Genomic DNA, 7144 nt, shown 5'->3' with positions numbered 1-7144 from the left:
GCACAGGAAGGACACTTTGGGAAGCAGTGCTTCTCCTGGAGACCACGGGCGCCCCACCAGCAGGCATGCTCTGGGTTGTCCTTGTGGTAAGGAGAGAAATAATAAATGTTAAAAGCCCACTGGCTTTTCTTTTAACTTTTAATGCTGGGCTAAAAGGGTTGCAGTCAGATTCCAGTGACTAGTCAAATCTAACTTTACAATTTAAAATGATGCGATTTCACTAAATTCCTTGGGTAACTATTCTACAAGCCTTTAAACACAGTGATTAAACTCAAGAAGAAAACTAGTATGAGTTCTGGTGAATTTTGGAAAAGGTTCAAAAAGTGAATGTTTATGAGGATGGCATAATATATTTATTCTGGATACAGGATCTGCAGGTTTCTTTAATTTTTTTTTTTTTTAAATTCTAAGGTTAAACATCCCACCTTATGACTCTTACGTCTAGCCCTGCACACTTCTTCAAATGAGAGGAAGAAGGAGAATTTGCGAGTCTCATCTTTGTGTACGACTCAAACTTACTGAAGCTGGACAGTTATGCATATATGGCACAGCCACAGATCTTGATTTATATCAAGATTGTGGTGATATTTTTGGATGATGTGGATTTTATATATCCTGCGCATTTTACATACGCGGCTGTATATGCAGTTAGACTTACTCAGCTTGATAGGATTGTATCAGACTAATACTTACGGCCCATTAGTGTGTGGTGCAGGTTTGCCTGAAAGAGTCAGGGTGTTTTTTGCAGAATACAGACAACAACAACCATTATTGAAAAAGCAAGTGGCTGTTCGGGTGTGCTATTGAAGAAAGAAAACTGCTGGAACGCAACAGTGCTTTCAGAGGGTAGGCATTTTCTCCGATGTGTGTAATGACTGACAAGTGATCTCTGATCCCGAGTGCTTGGATGTGGTCTGGGAAATCTCATCCTGGCTGTTGTTACAGGCAGGGCTGTATGGGTGGCACTTGGCCTTTGAGCCAGCGGCTCATCGGTATCTGCGCTCCCTGCACGTGGTCTCCTAGCAGCAGCAGCAGCTGATAGTAAATGATGCCAATGTAATTGTTTCAAGAAATTGCAGAGTGTTTCTTTAAGAATTATAAAAATATTTAATTACAGTTTGAAGGTATGAGAGCCCAGCGTGTTTTCTGTATGTCAGGCAGGAAATTTCCAGCAGTTCACTTTACTGTGTGCTACCTAGGAAAGCTTTTCTGAAGGTCAGTTTAAGGCACTGAGATAATTCTAATGCATAAACGGGTTTTGCTAGTATCTGTTGTCACAATAAATGAATCACTGCTTGCTTTCAAGACCAGGCAGACAATTAACTTGGGGTTCATGTGGTGGTTTTTAATTTTACTGGACGTAAATTCACATTTTACAGGTAGATGTAGGGGTGTTTAAAACTTATTTTAGGTAAAACAGCCATTATTTTCTTCAAAGGACAGCCCATAGCTCCTGTAGCACCTGCTGCCCGTCTCTGGGACATACCAGCATGTTATGCAGTTGGCTACCTCTGGTTTTGTAGGATGGATTCATGCATCCAGGGCTAGCACTGAGTGTAGGTGCCGGCAGCTTCCAAGGATGCCTGTGATCCCAGTTGTTCTTCAAGGCACAGTGGTGTTTCTGTGACCTTATTCAGTGAATGTAGATCACTCATTTCTCAACAAAATTCTAGCAGTCATCAGAAATGGAGACAAGACACAGCTGTCTTTTTGGTGTTGATATTTACAGTTCGCTGTAGCTGTTTTTAAATAGGTAATTTTTTTCCAAATGTTTTTAAAATCCTGTCTGTTCTATTCATAGAGTGAAGGAAGGAAGAAAATAAATAACTGGTCCCTGGTGAGCAGGAGCTTAATTTTAACTGAGATTTCCTTGTTTGCGTGCCCAAGGTAAGAGCCGTAAGAGATGCTGCTTGGGAGCCAGAGAAATGGATATCATTGGGAAGACTGTGCTCCAGAGTTAGGAGAAGCTTGAAGCTCAAGTTAGACAGTTTTTTCTTACAACAACTTGTTTCTCTTTCTTGGTAGAAATACTGATTTTTACAGAAATGCATGAATAATGATTTCTTGTCTTATTGAGAAAAAAAGAGTGATGATTGTGTGTCATGCAATTTTTCTACATTTGTTCTGAACAGAGGGGAGAGGATAGCTTCAGACCTTGTGGTATATCTAGGTTGTGTGTCTTTTGGATTTGTGGAGTGCAACCATATGTGAGAGAAAGGCCACTTGAAATATGTGGCAACTGTAAATGTATCACCTACTCCACGAGATTTACTGATGGGGTGTTTGGATCTTTTCCTAAAACTCTTGCTGTGGAAATTTTTTGAGGAATTGATGCCATGCTACTTACTAGCTGTATGATTTGGCATGGGATTCTCTGCTGGCAGCACCACGGGACCAGTCCCACCTTGAAATGTTGTGGTCTGTGTTAGGCCTCGGTGTTTGAAAATCGTTTGTCTTTACTGGCAGATGCTGGAGGAAGATCAGAGCTGCAATTAACCTATTTACAGTTAAAGCTTACGCATGACTTGGAAAAAAACCCTAAACTTCAAACCAAAAAAGCTTTTAAAGTTATAGAACAAATGACTGAATAGAGCAAATCTGGGTTTAATTAACTATAAAATTGGTTGCAAATGTTTTAAAAATCTTTTAACATTATGGGTTGGGAAGTTGCTATTTTGGAAGCTCTCGGCAAGTGGCACAGCCCTCTGGGGAGTATGTGGGTGGCGGAAATGCTGTGCTGGCGTGGGTGATGGAGCCAGGTCCCCCCAGGAACAACGGTGCCTCTACCAGGAAGCAGCTGAGCCCGGGACTGTGCCTGGCGCTTGCCTGCACAGAGGAATCCCACACTTGGGTGTGTTTTAGCTCCTGTTGTTGCTTCTGCTGCTGAGAAAATTCAAATCATTTGGCATTTTCTCACTTAGAGACACTTCCTTGCGCAGTCGCCTCGGGGCCCAAAATAGCATTACTGACCTGAATGTGGACCATCTCTCCTGCATGTCATCGAACCAGCTGCGTTTGACCATTGACCTGGGGGGCTGCCTCGCACCAGTGGGTTAAGCTGCCTTCCTATGGGTGCCCCGTGTGCGTGGAGACCAGAATAAACCAGAGAAGGGTGAAGCATTTGAGGAAAGCCCACGCCACCAAATATCGCAATTGCAGACATTTGGCAAAATCTTTTCCAAGGGGCTGGAACGAGGGGCTGATTTTAAGAATTGTTCTCCAGTTATTAGCTGTGACTGGAAGGGATGACAGAGGAAAAGAAAAAGTGTTGGTATTTCCAGATCGGTCAGTATTTCAGATTATATTCGTTTATTATAGAGAAGCATCCAAATCTTTCAGCCACTCCTCAAGGCTTAAATAGCAGAGACTGGCATATAATGAGCAGAAATATAGTGTATATTTGCCAATTTAGGCTGAGAATCTAACTTCTGATCCTTTCCAACATATCAATGGCCAATATAAAAAATGTTTTTGTGGCAGAAGCCTATGCAAACTGAGGTGTTTCTTGGGGAGTAATAGAAGTGGAATGTGTAAAGAATGTTGTGTTTACTATCTGGGAAGCATTATTAAGAAGTATTTAATTTCTCTTAAAAAAATAAACCGTTATATAAGAAAAGCAAACCCTGCAAAAAAGACCCCACCACAGTTAGGCTTTGAAAAATGTTTTAATAGTGAAGCTGAGCAAATAATTTAAAAAATAATTTAAAAAATAATTTATTCAGTGCATGTAAATAATGTAATAACTGTGATCTCAGCTCACAAAAGTAATAATTTTTTCGATTTCTTTAACTAATACCTCTATATTTTATTTATTATCTGTTGGATTGAAACATTTAATACTTGTCTTGAGCAGCTCTTGTTCAGAGTTGTAGCAACAATAATAAAAGTGTGTTCTAGTGCTGTGATCAGATAATGCACAGGCATATCATGGAAGATTTTTACACATGTAGATTTAAAATCTTTCTCACATAGGAATGTTTGTACATTATTTGTTGAGCGCTACTTGGTTGCAAATGCAACTGCTGCATTTTGCTCACTATTTAAGTCAGCAAGCTGTTCTTAGCAGTTCTGGTGAACACTTTTCCTCCTTCAGTTTCACTGGGGATAAGCTGATGTCTCATTGAGTCCTGGCGATCTGGACCCCCCTGGTACTAAGAGCTGCCAAAGCTATTTTGCTTGTCGTTAGTGCACATCAGGGACCTCCTCACAGCTATGATGATCTTCAAGGAGATATCATTTTTGATTATGGAGATGACCGCGTAACCTTTTAAAACAATCAGTTTATGCTGAACACTAATGCCCAGTGTGCAAACGCCCGGGGAAGCTGCTCTGCAGGCACTGCTGCTGCTCACAGCTCTGCCCCCTGTCCTGAGGAACACGGATGAAACCCCAATAAACACAGCCTGTGGGTACCTCACAGCTGTCATTTTTCACCGCCTTGTGGGGAGGTAGTGAAGGTATTTCAGGTTTACAAGTGACGACCAGGGTACAAAGTCACTGCAGTCCAACTCCTCAGAGAGTTTAAACAACTAGTTTTCGCACAGGCATAAATCGGAACCTGGATCCTGGTCTGTCAGGTCCTGCACAGGCTGCCAAAACACTGGTCCAGTGGTATGGGTTCTTGGTGCACTGCCCGCTGTAAGTAAGGACACAGTCATGCCCCCAAAGCCTTGAGGGGACACTACAAGCCCGCCCTGCTAACCTGGAGGGAACCACACAGGAGCTGCCCTGGGCAGGGAAGGATGCCTGGGCTGCTTTAGACATCACCTGTCTGAGGCAGGACCTGCAGATCCTTCCCACCAGCATGAACCTCATTTTTTTTTTTCCTTTGTAAAAGCAGGAGAAGACTTGTTTCAGAGTGTAAGACTTAAGTCTCAAAGGTTACGTGGGTGTTGTTAGGACCTGGTAATATTACTGCTACAGAATATACTGCTGATGGGGAAAATGTCCCCGTAAGGCTTGGAGCTGCAGTTCAGAAAACTTTCACTGGACTAACACAGTAGAAACATTTACAGGCCTCATCAGGAGTCAGTAATAACTTTAATGGAGCCGTTAATTAGTTCTGCTCTTTTCAGACAGGATCATTAGAATTTAATGAGAATTAATAATTTCATAAAGCATGGAAATATACTGCCCCAAGCAAAATATGGTAACACACATTTCACAGATAGCTATTTTAAATGAATGCAGTGACATTTTCTCATATTGTTGGATGATCTATAATATTTTTATGTAGTAACTCTAGGTAAAGTATGTATTTAGCTCACATTGTAAAGCGTGTTACTGTTTTAAGACACAAAGCCCCATTGTTTGTGAACAGGAATATAAACCTAAATACAGAGAGGTAAATGTGATTCTTTACCACTGTTGGCTTTTTTCTTCAACATTTTAAAGACAAAGCTACTGATTACCTAGAAGCATCATTGAAGAACAGCAGAATTCCTCTGCCATGTGCTATAATATTCTCTTGTGTCAGATCTATCACACTACTTATCTGAGTAAACCAAGCACATTATCTGAGAATAAGATGTCATAAAAGAAGGACAGAAAATATTTATCAAACATATTTGGGGCTGGTTTATTTTCACATCATCTGACAGCATAGTAATTAAGGTAACAAGCAACACACAAGCATACTATTTAAGGGGATTTTTTTAGTCTAGCGTATTATGTAAATGGTTATCTACAGTTTTTGTTTTTAAACTATTGTTCGCAGTATAAAAGGAAACCATATCTCATTTCCAGATTCTGAGCTGGTTTAAATTGGCCTGACTTCCACTGACCTTCATGAGGGGTTGTACTGATGTAAATGAGTGGAGGATGGAGCCCAAATGCTTTAATGAAGGCTTTGGAAGTCCTAGAAGAAAGTGGAGGAAATTCCTGCTTTGGAAGTCCTAGAAGAGAGGGGAGAAAATTCCTTCTGGTTCAAGTGTCCAAAGCTATTGTATATACTATAACTGGTGAAGACTCTTCTTCGCAAAATTTTGCCTTTGGTGCTTGAATATATGGATGACATTCTTTATTATATTCATTGCAAATGAAAATAGTTAATCAATAAAACCGAAAATATGGTGGTTACTATGAACTGGCTTTCTGCATACAGCCTGGACTTGCAGGCAAAACAAACATACGTAAAATGGAGGCAGCCAAAAAAAAAAGCGTTGATCCTGACCCCCTATCCCTGTAATGTGATGCAACTGTAAGTTTAACACAGTTAAGTCAGTATAAAGCTGGTGCATTGGGGCAGAGATTCCGACTTGCGTAGTTTCTGACCTTATTCCTGAAAGAATTATAGCCTGGATTAAACATGTCAGAGTGAGTAAGGGCCAAAGAAGAGCTCCCCTGCAACTGGGGCTAGGCTGTGGTACCGTATCATTAAAGAACTATTTGTGGGGAGATCCGAGTTCCTCTTGCTGTAGCAATACCTTGCCAAAGCACAGAAAGATCAAACTGTTCAGCTTTTCATGATGGTCCAACCCATTTCATTTCTAAAACTGCAGAGCAGTAAAATGAACCATTCTTACTTGCTGGCCCTTCTGAGCAAAAAAATAGCAAGAGAAAGCCCTGGCTTAAATTTCAAATACATAATACATCTCTTATCACATATGTGAAAGAAAATTACCCTACTTCTCTCATATTATTTTTTATTAAATTTTATAGTATTTAAGACTAAAAGGTATTTTTTCTCAGCCTCTTTTTCATCTTCCAAGCATGAAAATTTCTGTTACCATAATGATTGTTATGTACTGCAGCAGCACTGAGGCACTACCGATTGGAAACCAAAGAGCCACTGTTCCTGTATAGCAAAAAGACAATCTCTTCCAGAAAGCTGGCAAATACAGGGAACGGGACAGGAGGGCACAGCAGAGCAGGGAAGATGTTGCAATGGCACTGCTTGTTGTATGTGCAGCTGTGAAGGGCGAGATTTGACCACTCCTTGGTTATTGAGTGGGAAGTCGAACAGACATGTGACATAGCAGCATTTTAAAATCCCCAGGGCCTGATGCTAGCTGTGGTACCTGTGAGCAGTGCTGCCCAGTCCCACTGCTTTCTCTCCTTTGGATCACGTGCTGGAGGTGGCCCAGGTTCAGCCATGATGGCCATCCTCTGTTCCTGTTCTGCAAGAATTTTCCCTTGGTCTCTC

This window comes from Falco naumanni, chromosome 4, assembly GCF_017639655.2.
Source record: "Falco naumanni isolate bFalNau1 chromosome 4, bFalNau1.pat, whole genome shotgun sequence".
In the NCBI taxonomy this organism is placed as follows: domain Eukaryota; kingdom Metazoa; phylum Chordata; class Aves; order Falconiformes; family Falconidae; genus Falco; species Falco naumanni.
Note: the sequence above shows the minus strand (reverse complement) of the source record.